Here is a 19074-nt window from a genome sequence, read left to right on the forward strand (position 1 = left end):
GAATTTGCATCTTATATAATTGCAATTAAATCTGATCAAATATGTAACTTCAACCTGTCATTCCATTACGATTTCAACTTTACTTAGTGTGACTCTATTATAACCTTCAATGTGAGATTACATATGAGTTCATCTGATGTAGATATAGAATCATACAGGGGAAGACCGCAACATACACCGAAAATATCCTCAAAAGTGGTATTGTTAAACATATTGACTTACCATTTAAAAGAACATCACTGTTCAACAGCATCACAGTGACATCACTTTAATATTTCCGTACAACGTCTCCAATAAATTGCTTCACTTTGTTTCAACTGCAAGTGCGAATTCGATAAATCCATGTAGCCTTCAGTGTTGCACTGGCTTATTCATTTGCCTAACGACACTTAAGTTCGGTTACATCGAAACACGATGGTCTACAATATTGCATTTATATTTGCTTAAGAACATAATCCCGCTATAACGGCTGAATGGCATAGTGGTAACGGATCAGACTCGTGATCTAAAGGTCAGATAAACGAGGCTGGTCTGATGAATTTTTATTTTTTTTTTATTTTCATTGTTTGTAAATATTAAGTTATATAAGGTGCAACACACAGTCATTCACGCAGTTATAGTGAACGCCAAATCAATTCGTCTGAAGTTGTATTGACCATGATTAATTGTCTAAGATGTACGTATATGGCCTCCAGATTGGTGCGAATAGAGGGAATTCTTGCATTTTATACAATCTGTTTTTACCGAACTTTATTGACTTGCAGTCTCAGTTATGTGAACATATTTGTTGGCTGGGATGCGACTTACGCCCTTATTCAAGCACACGCTTGATTTAATCTTTCGCCTTCACAAGTCCCATATTGTCTAGTGGTTAGGATATCCGGCTCTCACCCGGAAGGCCCGGGTTCGATTCCCGGTATGGGAAACTTTTTAGCCATTTTTTGGTCAGTTCATCTAGCTTCTATTCGTTTGACTGATTGTCGAGTTCACTAATTTGACGTTTGAGCGGTGCCGTATTCACTCGTTGCCATAGTCACATAAATAACTTTATTGCATTCTGTTGAAACAAGTAAGTTCTTATTGCCTGCTAAGAAAAATCACCAGAGGTTGCCCATTGCGCTTCATTAAAAATCTAACATAGACTTCACTGTTTTCTTTTTCGAAGACCGCAAATCAACCCTATGCTTGTGAAATCATCACGGAGAAAAAATATCCTAGTTTGAAACAATCAAAAGTTTTGGTGGATTTCAAACCAAAGATTTGGTTTTTTCTAATACATTTTTTTGTTTCAAACTCATCGTTTTGTTTCAAACTAAATTGTTTTATAGGCATTTTTAATGTTAAATCTTCATTTCGTTTTAATTTGTGTAACCAAGATTTTAGTTTATTTTCACAAACAACAGGTTTGATTTACCAAAATGTAGGTAGTGTGTTTCTTTGCTATTATTTTCAAAACAGAATGATGGGTTGATTGGACCAAAAAAAATCGAATCAAACTAAGATTTTATTAAGAATAAAAGTAACTAGCTGAGATTCTTAGCAATGAAAAAGACGCAGAAGACAAAGTAATAAGATTGTTAAAAAAGATTTGATTGTTCAGTAGTATGTAAGTTAAATTGTAAAAGAAAATAATTTTCGATAATGAAACTATTTTAGTTAGGAGATGGGTGCCCCTTCTGGGTAAAGTCTCTGAGAACAAAACAAAAAAAATGTTTCAGTTTGTAATGAACCTTTCTCATGTGTTGTTTCTGCTGTTTTCTGGTTACATGTGTAATTTATTAGCTGTTGCCTTAAAAATCTCCTGACGTTTTTATTTATGCAATTCTCTTCAAGAAACAACACGATATAGTTAGTTTTCAGTGGATAATTCTCCGATTTGATTTATTTACGTGAGGAGGTAACATAATTGATAACCAATATTTCTATTTTTCAAGATCTTGATGAAATCATAGCATAAAATGGGTGCGAAAATCCAACCATTGGAGTACACGAAGTATGCTGGTGCTGCTTGTGTCTTATTAAGTTAAATGGTAAGGCAAACTTTTTTATATTTTACTAGTGGTCCCGGCAAACTTCGTCTTGCCATCAAGTAGGCTGTTGAAAAACACTATGCAAGTCCCGTGTAGAAAATGTCAGATTAGTTTACTCCCGTTTTCCCCACTATCCCGAAGACTTTCTTAATTTTTTCTTCGCACAAACACGTCGGAGCCCTGGACGAATTCAACAGTGAAAGAATCATGTAAGTTCAATCACTCGTTCTCAAGTTATTTCGTGACATACAAACATCATTCCATTTTTATTTATATAGTTTTGAATGCGGTCAATTAGAAATATTATGAGATTTTCAGATTGGAGAACATCTTCGACGTCGTTATTTGCACCTGTGTTATTAGCAAGATCCAAGACGATGGAACTTATAATCATGTTCATTTTATTTAAAAAAGACTAGTAAATGTCTAATGAATAAAAAACCGCATCAAAAAATTTTGTCATCAATAATAATTATGAAGAAATATGAAAAAAAAACAACAGCCCCACAATCAACATAAAATAGTTTGAATCAACCAGCGAATTAGTTCATTTTAAACCAATTACTGGTTGAATCAAACCACTTTTATAATTCAGAATCAACCTACATTCTCGTTTGTTTCAACTGTCAAAATGAACAACAAATATTTTGGTTGTTTCAAACTAGGCTTTGTTGAATTCACCTAGAAAATCGAGGTAAAAACAACTTGGAATCTTTGTTAGTTTTAACCAATGCATGTTGTTGATTAAAAGCATGATTTTGTTCTTGCATATTTAAGACTAAAGTTTTGGTTTAAATCAACTAATAATTGGTTGTATTTACTAATTATTTTTCTCCGTGATAGAATTTTTTTTTTCTAAAGTGTCAGATTATTTCGCGGTCTTTGGCAATGTTCTTCATCATACCTTTCGGGGTTCAAATTTTTATAGAGGGCAATGGGTGACCTCTGTCGTGTAAATTTATGTGAATTATCGCGTAGTGGGTTAGGGTCCATGCTAGATTACACGATGTATAGCGGAAACTTACATGATGTTATTGTAATTTTTCACGATGTGACGTGTAAATTTGCGACAAATCTGGCATCCCCTTCATGTGCATGATTTTACGCAGAAATTTACATGAATTTTTCTTTCTGTGTGGTATTGGAGATTAGACTGGCCCTTAAACAAAAAAGTTGTAAAACTCAACGGGGCACCCCCTAGATATGAGCCTTAGGGTAAGAGAAACGCTCTCTCAAAATTTCAACTCAATTGGTTGCTCCACCTGCTGGGGCATTCGATTTGAAGTTTGTATGGGATATTCGTCTCAAATATATTGAAAATTGATCCTATGTCACTGTTTCGTTCCGTATACTAATTGTGCACGTTCAAATAAGCCCAGAATGACAAATAAACTAGTTGATACTCTAATGAACATAATTGCAGAAGGTTGTATCTGGATTTAATCTCATTTTCATTACTCTTTCAGTTGTTGAAAGTTAGGCTTAGATCAGCACTCCCGTACAGTCACTTATATGCATGCGACATGTGCCTCAGCTCGCCCAGCGTCATAGGTGGCTATGATGCGTTTAGTGGCTACCTCCAAGCTATGTTGAAGAAATACAAGCAGTATTGCATGATATACTTCAGATGGTTAAAACACAAATTTTATTAATTTTGATCATGGTACAATCTTCTACAATATTCTTCGCTATTATATCAAGTAGTGTTTTTGACATTCTGGGTCCAATTGAACGCGATCATCATTTTTCCTGAACCAAACAGTAGATGATGTGCTGTTGCTCATATGTTTGAGCTGAAAATTCCATATTAACTTCAATTCAAATGCGCCAGCTCATGGAACGACCAAATGAGCTGAATTTTTCAGAAAGGCTTCCTCTTACCCCAAGAAATAATCCTCCCATACTGAGCTGGGCCAGTCTATTGGAGATATAAAATCCGTCGCAATAATCTTAACTTTTATAAATCTTGAAATTTTCTGGGTATTTTAGTTACTGTTATTTTTTGTGATCTTAACGGATATATTTTGAAATTGTAAAACATAAAGGGTCATTAAAAAATGACGTTCATCATTTGGTGGTGGGTCTACAAAAGCGTAATATAAATTGGAAAAAGCGTGACAAAGGGGAAGGGGGGCTCTATAAATCCCAAAAAAACGATGGACACCATATAATTGAATGTTCCCTTAAACGCTTGCGAGTTAAACGTTTTTCGTTCTTCCAAAAATTTCATTCAAGGAACCTTTTTTTTTCACCAATCTTAAATTCATGAAATCCAATTTGTCCATTTATAACAATTATCATTTATTTACAAAAAAAACTTCTTCCTTCTGCTTTCACAGTTTTTTTAAGGAATTTCTAGCAAAGTTCCTTCAACTAATAGTGCAGAAAATTCCTTAACTGAACTCCATAATCATACAAGCCAAATACATTTGCAAGAATCCCACCATTTATTTTTACAGACTATCTTTCCACAATTTCTTCAAGAAATCCATCATCGATTTCTCCAGCATTTCTTTCAAATATTGTCCAAAATCTCCTCCACAAATCATCCCATTACCTTAGGCGCAGCAGTAAGAATCACCCTAACCAGTTTATGTGGATTATCAAAAAATATCAAGCGATTCCTCCAATAACTAAGAATTGTTTTTGTTGATTTTCAAGAGTTTCCCATAGAGAATCTTCAAAGATGTCCTTCCAAGAGATTTCTAAAGATTGTTTTTGAAAATTTTTAAGATAATGGTTCCATTAGATATTGCTTCACTGCATTCTAGAATTTAGGAAGAAATTCTTTATGCAAATCAATATTTTCAGCAGCTTTTAGTTTACATATAAAGAACTAATTGAATTGGAATACTTCACTTTATTTCGCAAAAAGGAAAAAGAAAATGAAAATACTTATCAATCACTAGTACAACCGGTAAATATCCTTTAATTCTATTTTTTTGCTTATCTTGTAACAAAGCACTTGACACTGAATACTGTTAGTTGCAGACAAAAAAGGCTTATCTGTCACAAGATAAGCAAAAAATTAGAATGTAACAAAAGCTTTTAGCTGACCTTTCAAACATTTGTCCGTATTTTTTTAGTTTTCTGTAGGATTTCATTCCAAAATTCTTCTATGAACTTAACAAGGCATTTATCCAAGATTCATGAAAAATTTTTTAAACTTCGGACACGAAAATTTTTTACTCCCGTCAAAATTAGTATTTTCTTTATTTCTTAGTTCCTTTAAACTGAAAGTGTAAATGACAAGGGTGGTACTGGCGGCTCTTTATTGCTACCCCGACGTGTCGCTGGTTCTAAAATGTAAACAATCATACAAAATAACGACCAATCAATGGTAGAGGCGTAATCAATTTTCTCGCAAACATCTATTTCGGGAATTTAGCAGAATTTTCTGATCAAATTACCAACAGCGGACTGCAGTAGCACGTAGCAAATAACTGCTTGCAAACAATTTCTTCCAAGCGTCACTTGCTCCGGTGTGGGCGGGTGATGTGAGCAGGATCTATCGTGTTGTACGTCGCTCGCGTACCACGGTCATAGGTATAGTGTCACGGATCGCGTCAGTAGTGTTTGATCTATTGATCGTATCGCCTGCTGCTGCGAGGGCGAGCGATGAACACTTGATCGGCGTACAATACGTTTATCGAATAATAACGCGAATCAATCACGGAGTAGCAACTACGAATTCTACGGTCATCTATGCTCATGCTCATAGTAATTTACTCATCAATAGGCTATAACCATTAAGGCAGGGTGGTAGGAGAAGAGCCAACATGGATTTTAATGTGTTTTATTTTGTGTTAGCTGTAGAAAACTATTTGTTGACCCTGGTAAATAAATGTGGATTGTAGGTAATAATAAAATATTTAAAGTGTGAATAATATACCTGTTATACGTTGGACTATGCGTGTGTATTATTGTGAACGAAAAAAGGAAGTTTGTGGACCACATGAAAGAATGGACTGGCTTTAAACCGGCAACCCAAATCCACTTATAGCAGAGAAATAAATCCCCCACATTCGATGTTGGGAAGGGTCCGGAAACCCAACACCAAGAAATTTACAAAAAAAAATACGCATTACAAGATATATTCATGATTCAGTCATGGAATCCTCTACAAATTTCTTTGGAAAATCCTTCAGAGATTTTATTCTCAGTAAATTACTCAGTAATTCCTCAAGAAATGATTCTGCGAAATCATGTATGAATATTTCAAAGGTATTTGTATAAATATCTTTCCAGAGTTTTCCTTCAGGGAAATCTTGAAAACTTTATTCAAGATTCTTAAATAATTTCAAACATGTTTTAATTAGCCATCATTACATGTATTGAAGCAATTGGATTGTTTAAGTCTGGAAGAATTTTCGTTCGAGTATTTGGAGAAAACTTTTGAATTCTTGAACATGTACATTACACGGTGTGTTTCGTAGAACAACTTTATTACAAAAAAAAGGTAAGTCTGAAACTTCGCCATAATAAAATTTAGGTCTCTCGCGTTCATTTGCTGCAAAAACCAAAATAATTGGTCGGGGGGTCTAGGGTAATTTTTTTTTGTTTGATTTCGAGAGACTTGCATACATGTTTGTATTTGCGTATCCGTGTGTGTATGTACATTAGGGTGGTTCAAAATTTAAAAATGTTTGAGAATCCAATCTTCCATATGTTCCTTGTCATCCTTACTATATAAATAGTGTTCTGAGAAATTTTAAGCTTTCTAGGTGGTGATTTAAAGGTGGCCCAAAGACAATGTAGGTTTATATAGAAATTACTATGAAGAAATTTTGAGATATGTTTCAAACACGCTTGTAATATAATATAAGTACAAACTTATTATCCCATTATAAAAACTCATTCTTCTACCATAACAAAGAAATTTGCTCAGGAGAGAAATTCAATCCAACGGATAGCGGAAGAGATATTCATGAGTTTGTTTGCTATTATTTAGCTTAATATGGGATTAGAGCCCTGCAAACATGTACAAAAATCCCAAACAAAATTAGCTCAAAGGGATTTGTTTCTTCAGCAACATCCTTCATTAAGATTTAAGGAATGAGTTTTCAATATGGGATGATAAGTTTTTTCTTACATTACAGTAATAGCGTGTTTGGAACATTTCTCAAAAATTCTCCATAGTAATTTCCATATAGACCTACATGTCTTTGGGTCACCTTTAAATCACCACCTAGAAAGCTGAAAATTTCACAGAACACTGTTTTTATGGTAACGATGCTAAGGAGCATATGGGAGATTGGATTTCCAAACAGTTTTCAAATTTGAATCGCCCTAATGTACATATGTTTGGATGTATATTTAAATGAATGTACGTATGTTTATCTGTAAGTAAATATTTAAGTATACTAGGATTACTGGAAAATGGATATTAGTAAATATTTCAGCGCTTTTTTCAAATTCGACCGGTTATTTTATAAAACTGTTATCCATCTATAAGTATTCACCTATAAGAATAACAAATAAAGCAACTATAAAAAAATAAAATTATCAATATTTGTAATTTATGTGCAAGTATGTAATACATTCCGGTATTTCACTTTTGTATTTACAGGGGGATTCCGTTTTTGGCATGCTCCGTTTTTGGCATGCTCCATTTTTGGCACCCCCCGATTTTGGCAACAAAATGGATCCGTTTTTGGCAACAAGTGATATTCAACACTAAAATTAGTGATTTTTTGTTAATATCATCGTGTCTGTCGTTTTATTAAGCTAAATAGCAGGTCAACTACGCACCGATTACATTCCAGTGATCCATTTTCGTCGATATTCCCCAAATCTCATTAACTACTAAGGGCTTCCTTACGTGCTTATTTACTTCAGAATGCATTCGCAACGTTTCATGAGGCAATTAATCTCCACCAGAATCTCAACTAGAGACCAATCTCTTTGGCAATCATACTGAGTGACCAGCCCACTTGAGTCTGCCAGTAGGTGATACACTAAAAAAACACTTCCCTTCATATTTTGTTTGAACGAGCACAAGCACATAAGGGCAACAAAAAGACTATGTAAAAAAGTATTTTTTTATCTCACCTTTTTAGCTCACTGTTCTCATTATTATGGATTTACTTACACAACGTATGAAAACACACAGCATTAATAGATACAAATTCAGCAAAATGTCGTGCATCATAGCATTTAAGGAATTTCAATAAATAAATTGCGTTATTCTAGTGAATTCCAGAAGTGTTAACATATAATCCATAAAATAAGTGTATATTTTACTATATTTTATATTATTTTTGAAGAATTCCAATGTGCAACTCAATACCAGCACCATAATAAATGCGAACACAATTCAAACTACACTTTATTCTCAATAATATCATTGAAGCGTGTGATAAAACAATTGAAAGTAACTTTTTGTTGGTGGTATTAGTGTGTAAAATAATCTTTCTGCGTCAACTATTTAGAGATACGTTCCTTCTTTGTTGGAGATTCTTTAAGACGTTAAATTTGTTAAAAGACGATCCAGTATTCTGTACAAGATTTTTAATCAAGGATACGGGTATCAATATAATCAAAATGCTCCTTACGAGCTGGGTTTATGAGTTCCCTATGTTTATGAGTTCCCTAACTGTACCCTGGAGAATCCCTAGGAGATTCTTGTTTGTTAAGGAACTTCTCTGAAATTTTAACGGATTCTTAGGGATGTCTGCAGATTCCCAGCGGACACTGAGGGTTTCTTGCGGGATCTTAATAATGTATAATTGGTTATTAAGGATTAAGTCCAAAATTCCTACTTGGCATCGTTTTAATTCCTAATGTAATAATGTAGATTAATGTAGATGGTATTTTGAGTATTTCTGTCGAAATCTTGTGGACTTGGAAAAGGTTTCAAGAGGAATTTGAGGAGTGCTAGTGGTCACTTAAGAATAATAAACTTTTGAAAATTTCCATTGGAAACTTGAGAATTTTTGGCAATATCCCAGCATATTCCTAGCATAGCCCTAGCGTTTTCCTGTAGATTACTTACGAGCACCTGAAGATTCTTATCAGGCTCTTGAGGTTTCATAGCAGAATCCTGTAAATTTCCGTTTATTTCATAAGGTAGGTGTAAAACATATGTCAAGTTCAATTATATCTCATTTCAAGTACAAATGATAAAAGCCTGTTTGTGTATTCTACAAAATTAGGATCCTGAGATGTTGCTGTTTATGTTTGCTCTTTTGACTGCACTCAATCATTCATAACAAAATGCATTACTTTATCATAAACATAAATTAATGGGATAATTATAAACTAACCGACTATTGTAAAATTTTACGCTAAATCCAAGGGGGTGATTACTCTACGCAGTGAGCTTTGCGCAGCTATGGCACATTTCGGCGCACTGCCTGGCACAGTTTTTATTTATGGTGGGTTGCTATAAAAATCATAGTGAACTGAAATTTACGTCTCAGTAATCATTGAGTATTATAATAATAATGTTATTAGCATCCCAAAAGAAGTAATGACAAATTCAGAGTATCTTAAATCTGTTGAAGAGTGGTAAACAAGAAAAAAAATTCCACATGTCAATGCTTGCTGAGCTCGTTTTTCTGAAATATCTGTTCATTGATTTTTTATGGCATGTAGCATGTTTGGCGCGCTTGACTCACCTTGGCGCTTTGAAGGCACAGCTGTGCCGAATGAAGTGCGTAGAGTGACCTTACCCTTGGCTAAAGCCTAAGTTAAACTGATTTTCAATATTCATTAAATAAAAAACAAATCTCATGCCGTTTTGCAATACCCAACGCTTTTGTTTTGTATATAAGTCTTTGTATAAATACAGAAATACATATTACTTTTTTTCGTATGCTTACACAGTTTTAGGAAAATGTGCAGTTTTTGTATAAAGGTCACTTCTGCGATTATTGATTTTACATAGCCCACTCATACAAATAGTGTACATAAAGCTTCTAAAAATCATTGAAGACGTAGAGGTGTAAAAAGTATGTATGTAGAACGTTTGCCACAATAAAGAATACTGCGCTATAGATTTATAGCATAGCACAACCCTACGGAAAACTGCTTTTAAGTGAACCGTTCTGAAGTCTCGATACCATATGGTTCCATAAGGATGATGTAATAATATTCTAATGATGTTTTTAAAACCAATAGTTGAAAAATAAAATTTTAAAGAAGGGTTCCGATTTTGGAACGGTTCCGTTTTTGGCAACTGAAAATTTCGACTTTGTTGCCAAAAACGGAATCCCACTGTACGAGTAAAAAGAGAAAATTCGCATAATGTATGATCTCGTCCTAAATGCCATAGGTGACCAAGTGTGTAGCTTGTTATTACTGAGCAAACGAATGGATTTACACTTTATTTCACAATTCTTCGATGAAGAGAAGATCCTCCTCTGTCTCCCAGCGGTGACAGTTTTTATTTTGGTCCGTTTATCTGCTTAATAACAACGAGCTACATACTCAGTTACCAATGGTTTTAAGGGTGAAGATACATAGAGGCCAAACCTCGAATTTTCAAAAGCACAAGTCTAGAGAAGCAGACAACCGGTAACTCACTGGTCACTCGCTGATGGCGACCAATCAATAAAATGTTCGACGTAAAAGGTGGTCTGTTTCTCTAGATTTGTGCTCTTGAAAATTCGAGGTTTGACTTCGATGCATCTTCACCTTAGGACGAGATCATAAGTTGTGCGAGAAATATTTCCTAATAACTTCTTACATCATTATGATCAATTTAGGTACGATTTTCAAGGGTTTTCGTGGAACATAATTAAAATGATGCTTGAGACAGTTTTGCGATTATGCGTATATCATATGTCATTTATGCTTATTACAGCTTTTTTGACCAAGAACAACTTTAATTTCCATGCCAAGGTATTCAAATGGTTTGATCTTGCAGTTTGTCCCGTACCTCCATACGTTCTACGAAATGTGCGTCGGTACAACAACACATATCCATAAATACTTTACACAAAATTTAAAAAAAAATGTTTTGGACCCCCCGACCGATTATTTTGATTTTGGTCGCAAATGAAAGAGCAAAATCTAATTGTTTTTAGTATGAAATTTCAGACTTACCTATTTTTTTGTAATAAAGTTGCTCCACAAAGACACTGTGCATTAGAGTGGTTCAAAAAATCGTTTTTGCTCCACATGCGATTCGAGATCAAATTCTGAGTGTCCCCCCAAATTTTGAGCTTATTCGGATAAAAATTGAGACTGCACAAGCCCTTCAAAGTTTATATGGGAATTACTATGGAAAGATCAAGCAAATCATTCAATCGTTCATAGTATTTGCCCATGTGCTCTTGGGGATCAGACCTACGTTGGTAATGTAAGATACATTCATAAGCTACAACTTTGCCGAAGATCGTTTTCAAATCGGACGCCTCAGTAATTAGTTATTGATTTATTGATGCATCTCAAGAAAAATGAGGCGCACCAAAAATGGTCTCACAATGTACAGCGCTCCCGTGCGCTTGTAAGCAATGAGGCTCCTGCACCTAAGTCTACAGCACACGCACAGCAACTCTACCTGCGATATTTCTACATTGCTATTTATTCGCTGAGAGTTACCCCTTCTTACAGTGCATGGATCCATTTGCCATATTCGTTGATCGAATTCAAAAAACTTAGAACAAAACCAAAAATGAACTCTGCTGGAAATTTTGATTACAGGCAGATTATGACCACTTTCCTATCATCATCTCGCGGTCCATGTCAAAATACAACCGCCAGCAATCGTCGTCAGTGCTCGTTGGCTTCCGTGTGATGATGATTTTCCGGGCCGAATGCCTATCTTACGAGAACCACCGATGCGACGTTACGCTTCCAGAAAAACCGCACACATACACACACAATCATCATCGCACGGTTTAGTGCACTTGGTTGGCCAAACCGCAGCGAGGAGTCCTGAGTAAGCTGATTATTAATTCATTCGCGTCCGTTCCACCCTTACGTTACCCACCACCCCTCTCGCCGTTTGTTCCACTTGAGGGGGGATAGCGCGTTTCCACAGTTTCCTTCATCAGCATTCAGACGCGCTCAACTGGAAATACGCGATTTTCCTGGGATTCGTCTGGCTGCCCGTGTGTTGTCTTAGGGCAGTGCAGTGTCTTTCAGCATCCACTTTGTTTCGTTCTTGGGAAGAAGTGAAAAGTGCGCTGTAATTTGTGTACTTTTAACTAACAACTGCTTGGCCTGTGTGACCGACTTGAAAAATTATAAGAATGTTAGGCACGGTAAATAAGGAGAGCAAAAAAACGCCTGCAAGTTTAGTAGCCAGTCTCATTTATGTGACTTTGTCACAGTTTTAAACCATGCCTCTGGAAAGTCTATCCAGAATTTCTTCTCTGATTCCTCGAGGAAAAGCTTCAGCAGAAAATTAATAAGGAACACATTCAAAAGAAATACATTTAAAGATACCTTCACTAATTCTTTCATGAACTCTCCTAATGATTTCTGGAGAAATTCTTTGCGGTATGTTTCAAGAATTTATTCTAGGAAATCTAATAAGAACCCTTCCAGGAATTCATCAATAAACTCGACAAGGCAAACCTCATCAATGTCTTCAAAATTCTCTAAGAATGTCTCCATCGTTTCATCCTCATAACACCTAGAGTTCTTTCAAATATTTCACAAAAAAATTTTGAAGTTAAATCTAATGAATTTTAATTAATCCATAGATTCTTCAGAAGTTCATTTAAAATTTCGGACTGACAAATAATACAGAAATTATTCTTATTATTCCTTCTTCAAGCTTTTCAGTCTGTTCGCCATTGGCGTACCTAGGATTTTTTTCTGGAGGGGGCCTAGCAAATACTTGCTTTACAGAAGTAATTTCGGTCGCAAATTTCACGATTTTCAAAAAAAAAATCGTGGTTCTAACAGACTTGTATTGATTTTATTGCTTTTGTTATTTATTTGTCATTTTGTCTCATTTCGGGATATTTGTAAATCTCAATTTTCGCTACGAAAAACATTCATTTTTTTGTAATCCAGTCTAAATTCTACAAGGATTCTAGCAAAAACTCACAAGGAATGTCCATTGTGTTTTTCCACGAACTTTTCAGGTATTCAACAATGTGCTTCACATAGATTCCTACAGGAATTTCTTCATGAATTATTTCTTACTTTTCAGTGTTTTTTTTTTTTTTTTCAATAACTCCTTTACCAATTTTCACTGAGTTCGAATCCCTGGGATTCCCACGGAAAATCATTCTCAGAGTTTCTGATCTTACCAGACAATTTCTCGAAGAATCTCTATCGAACTGCTTAAAAAAAATTCTTGAAGGATTCCGCCAGAGAATGCATTAGAAATTCTTTTAATCATTTATGCTTGAAGGTCATACATGTATTTATTACATATAAATATAAATATTTTAAGTTCAAAGTGTCCTCATGTATTCACTGATAATTTATTTAGGATTTTCAGGAATTACTGAGGATTTCTTCAAGAAAATAGTACAAAAATTCTAGGGGTCTCATCAAAAATGTCTTCAAGATCACCAAGCAAGGAATCATTCCACAAATTCTTCAGAGAGTTCGCCAACAGTTTTACCAACTTTGCTTCTTCCCGAATTAGTATCTTGTATACGATTGTTTGAAAAAATCGCAGCCGAAATTATTCACACTTCCCGAAAAAAAAATATTGACTTTTCCAGGTGTTACTGTAAAGATCGTAATACAGTAATGACCCAATTTTGTCAGCCCCCGATTTTGTCTACCCCCGATTTTATCTACCCCCGATTTTAGCATCCTTTTTTCCCGATTTTGTCAGCCTAAAATTTATATTTATTTTAATCAGAGTAAACACGTCTATACTGGCAATATTGGGTGCATAGGGTCAATTATGACCTTGGCCACGTCTATACAATCATATAAAGACCATAATTTTGAAATTTGAAATTTTCAATAATCACTTCAATTTCAATAATTACGGTACATAGAAAATGGAAGTTAAAAAACAATATTTATTTTAATAAAATTATAAAACTAAGTCCTTAAGTTAAAATAAAACTTCAAGCCAGTCGGAAATGTTTTTCCTGATTTTAGCTCTTTCCCGATTTTGTCAACCCTAAATGCAGCATGGGGCTGACAAAATCGGGATATTACTGTAACAAGAAGTTCATGAGCAATTTAAAAAAAAACTCAATTGAGAAAATGTTATTCATGATTTTTCAGAGAAGTCCTTCGCAGATCTATCTGTATTTTTAGTGATAATTATTTTTCAGATTCCTTACAAATCAAGGAGCAACATTTCGCCTTCCCTCAAATCTTTCTCGAAAATATATTTTTTTTAATATTTTCAAAAATGCTTACCCAAAAAAAAAATAACATTCCTATGAAGCTCCTAGCGGAATACATTCTTTCAAAAACTCTTCCGCAAAAATCATTTGGAAATCTTTTGAAAAAAAATTTCACCGTATTTACAAAGATTTTGCAAATTATACCTGAACTTCTCAAAAAAATTCTCCAGAAGTTCCATCAACTATTCTTTCAGGTTCTGAAAATAACTCCAAATTATGAAAATAAACTCCAAATATTGTTGGTTATTTTGTAGTACTGTATAAGTTTTACGCAAAAATATGGTTGGCATCTTTTAAAAACATGGCCGAAGATGTATTGTGAAAAATTCGTAATGCAAGATTTTGATGAATTTAAATCTTAGGGGAAACTTTTGCATTGCATTGGAAGTTTGTTAAAGAATTACTGATGGATTTTCAGGAATCAGGAACCATACGTTTAAGAATTTTGCAATTTATTTTACTATTCCTATATTTTACCTTTTTTAAATTCTTCAAAAAGTTGCTTTTTGGAGTATCGAAAGATTTTTGTACAAAGTTCCTCAAAGCATCATACAAAAGAGGGAGAAAAAATAAAATGTAGAAGTAGGTAGGGCAATGGTACAATAAAAGATAATTTATTTTCTTTTCTCTAGAGGTAAATTACAAGATAGTTAAAACCTATCTAATGAATTTACAAATAAAACAAATTTCTCAAGAAGGTTCATCAGAATGTTCTTTAGAAGTTATCCTTGAAATCTGTCCTTTCTTGACTTCGGATTTCCAAGAATCCTCATAAGGATTCTGCCAATGATTGGCAAAATCATTTCTGAAAAAGTGTTTTAAGGACGATCAATACTAATTTCATTATGAATTTTTATTTATTTATTAACTTTCCCCCTTCCCATTTATTTGCTGTATGTTTCTCTACAGATTCCTTTTCCGCTATGCTGATTTGCTGAAGCAAAAATTTTCCTGATGTTTTCGACAAATGTCATCTGAAATTTTGAAGACAATATTCTTTCCAATTTTGAATAACCCTAAATATAAAAGATTTTTTGACGAAAATTGTGAATTACTTTTGAAATATTTTCTATGATTTTTGATGTACTTAGCGGAAGAATTAGTTATATAACTTTTGGGAAAACTATTTAAAAAAATTTACAGAAGAAATTCAGCGAAATATCACAGCATTAGAAAAAACAGAATCAATGTTTTTCGTTGAGGAATTGGGGGAAAACTGAACTTTTGAAAAATTAAGTAACTTTTTTTAAGTAAATCCTGGAACATTTTCCGGAATCAATTTGCTAACATATGGAAGACAAAGAAGAATGGATGTCCACCAGGAGGAATTCGCTTCGAAAGTATGAACAAGTTCCACAATTTTATTTGACCAAAAGATTTGCAAATGTTCTGTAACCACCTTTCAATATTCCTTGAGGAATTTCATCATATTAAAATTCTATAAAGAAAAGTTTTTTGAAAAAAATTTGCTTCAAATCTGTCGGAGATTTATCAAATTATTTACGAAATAAGAGGTTTTCTTGAAAAAATATAGTTTACGCAGTAAATTGACTCATGCAAAATTAAATACTTTAAAAATTGAATAAAAATCAAAGATAGAATTTATTACTGGAATAAAACACTATGGTCGATTTTGTTACATTTTTTCACTCCAGGTTAAATTTCTGCCATTCATCTGAAAAAAAAACCGAAATCGCTTGCAAGTTAAGCCTTATTTTTGGACAAAAATTCCCGCGAAGAGGGTCAGTTAGTCTAAGTCACCATCTGATACTGACGGAGGATGGATGTGCTCCGTGAGGCGTCTTCTGGTGGCTGGACGGGTTTTTTGTGGAGGGGCTGGGAACCGAATCCATGACCTTCCGACCTTATGAAGCGGAAGCGTAACCTCAAGGCTACAGACCCCCCTAACCATTATGCTTTATGCAGGACTATTTGGATTTTTGAGAAAAAAAAAAACGAATTTTGGGAATTATACTTCCAGGATATTGACGCTTATTTTTATTCCATGGTTTTTCTTTGCAACGGAAATGTTGAAAATTGTGCATATCGTATGATCAGTAGTTCTAACAGTAACCGCTCGATGGACAGCTGGACGGTTGAGCTTTCGGTTGTCTCGATATTCATCGAAGTTAGAACCGCCACACTGATGTTGTGTAAGGCAAGCGAGGTTTTCTCACTGTAGTTGTACAACATATATATATATATATATATATATATATATATATATATATAAATATATAAATATATATATATATATATATATATATATATATATGTATATATATATATATATATATATATATATATATATATATATATATATATATATATATATATATATATATATATATATATATATATATATATATATATACATATATATATATATATATATATATATATATATATATATATATATATATATATATATATATATATATATATATATATATATATATATATATATATATATATATATATATATATATATATATATATATATATATATATATATATATATATATATATATATATATATATATATATATATATATATATATATATATATATATATATATATATATATATATATATATATTTACTATCCAGGGATAAAATTAACTATTTTTTCAATAATTAAGTAATTATTCTGGCAAATTTTCAAAAATATTCTTTGAGCCCAGGAGTTCTTTGATTCCAGTAATTCACCTACTGGTTTGAAATTTTTCAAACCTTTTTTCTGTTCTTATTTACAGACTTGAGGTCTGTAAATGTTGAGATATTTTTAAGACAATAAGTCGCTCCCAGCCCTGCGCCAGATAAACCAATCTATTCTAGAAGAGAAGAAAACTGATTCCAAAATTTTCCCCATCAAACTTATCATTGTTAGTGAGGTCACAAGCCGTCTCAATTTGTCAAACCATTACTCAAAGTTGGAATAACTGCTCTGTGTTTATGCCACTGCCTGAACGGATTTCGTGTTCCATTTTGGCAAGGTAAGTGAACTAGAAAATTTTCGTTCTCGAATAAAAAGCATTTCTCCTTGGATCACTTGGGATGGCCACACATGACCAGCGAGCCAAGTACACGTATCATAGTCAAAACTTTGAACCGAAAGCGATTGCCGGGATATATGATGGAGGTGCATGCAACGATGCAACAGCATTGCGAAGCAAGAAAAATGAATAATGCTGCATGGAACTGTCAGATGGTAGAAATGGGCTCCAATGGTGCTCACAGGTGTAGTTGGAATATGGACATTCAATTGGGATCTCCTTCTCTGTTCGTATTATCGCCATCTTTTTCCCCATTGCCATGGGCGTAGATAGAGATAGACAAGGGTAGGAATTAAGTTTGTACCGTCTTGTCTTGTCTTGTCTTCTTGTCTTCTTGTCTTCTTGTCTTCTAGTCTTCTTGTCTTCTTGTCTTCTTGTCTTCTTGTCTTCTTGTCTTCTTTTTTCTTGTCTTCTTGTCTTCTTGTCTTCTTGTCTTCTTGTCTTCTTGTCTTCTAGTCTTCTAGTCTTCTTGTCTTCTAGTCTTCTTGTCTTCTTGTCTTCTTGTCTTCTTGTCTTCTTGTCTTCTTGTCTTCTTGTCTTCTTGTCTTCTTGTCTTCTTGTCTTCTTGTCTTCTTGTCTTCTTGTCTTCTTGTCTTCTTGTCTTCTTGTCTTCTTGTCTTCTTGTCTTCTTGTCTTCTTGTCTTCTTGTCTTCTTGTCTTCTTGTCTTCTTGTCTTCTTGTCTTCTTGTCTTCTTGTCTTCTTGTCTTCTTGTCTTCTTGTCTTCTTGTCTTCTTGTCTTCTTGTCTTCTTGTCTTCTTGTCTTCTTGTCTTCTTGTCTTCTTGTCTTCTTGTCTTCTTGTCTTCTTGTCTTCTTGTCTTCTTGTCTTCTTGTCTTCTTGTCTTCTTGTCTTCTTGTCTTCTTGTCTTCTTGTCTTCTTGTCTTCTTGTCTTCTTGTCTTCTTGTCTTCTTGTCTTCTTGTCTTCTTGTCTTCTTGTCTTCTTGTCTTCTTGTCTTCTTGTCTTCTTGTCTTCTTGTCTTCTTGTCTTCTTGTCTTCTTGTCTTCTTGTCTCTTGTCTCTTGTCTTCTTGTCTTGTCTTGTCTTCTTGTCTTCTTTCTTCTTGTCTTCTTGTCTTCTTGTCTTCTTGTTCTTGTCTCTTGTCTTCTTGTCTCTTGTCTTCTTGTCTTCTTGTCTTCTGTCTTCTGTCTTCTTGTCTTCTGTCTTCTTGTCTTCTTGTCTTCTTGTCTTCTTTGTCTTCTTGTCTCTTGTCTTCTTGTCTTCTTGTCTTCTTGTCTTCTTGTCTTCTCTGTCTTCTTGTCTTCTTGTCTTCTTGTCTTTTGTCTTCTTGTTTCTTGTCTTCTTGTCTTCTTCTGTCTTCTTGTCTTCTTGTCTTCTTGTCTTCTTGTCTTCTTGTCTTCTTGTCTTCTGTCTCTGGTCTTCTTGTCTTCTTGTCTTCTTGTCTTCTTGTCTTCTTGTCTTCTTGTCTTCTTGTCTTCTTGTCTTCTTGTCTTCTTGCGTTCTTGTCTTCTTGTCTTTCTTTGTCTTCTTGTCTTCTTGTCTTCTTGTCTTCTTGTCTTCTTGTCTTCTTGTCTTCTTGTCTTCTTGTCTTCTTGTCTTCTTGTCTTCTTGTCTTCTTGTCTTCTTGTCTTCTTGTCTTCTTGTCTTCTTGTCTTCTTGTCTTCTTGTCTTCTTGTCTTCTTGTCTTCTTGTCTTCTTGTCTTCTTGTCTTCTTGTCTTCTTGTCTTCTTGTCTTCTTGTCTTCTTGTCTTC

General features: G+C 34.0%; 1 non-coding gene across 1 annotated transcript; it reads left to right on the top strand.

Annotated features, from left to right (window-relative positions):
• The first annotated feature begins 853 nt into the window (after positions 1-853).
• On the top strand, positions 854-925 carry Trnae-cuc. Its single transcript has one exon. It is a non-coding gene; the product is annotated as a tRNA-Glu (tRNA).
• Positions 926-19074: the final 18149 nt, after the last annotated feature.

Source organism: Aedes aegypti, chromosome 2, assembly GCF_002204515.2.
Source record: "Aedes aegypti strain LVP_AGWG chromosome 2, AaegL5.0 Primary Assembly, whole genome shotgun sequence".
NCBI classification, from domain to species: domain Eukaryota; kingdom Metazoa; phylum Arthropoda; class Insecta; order Diptera; family Culicidae; genus Aedes; species Aedes aegypti.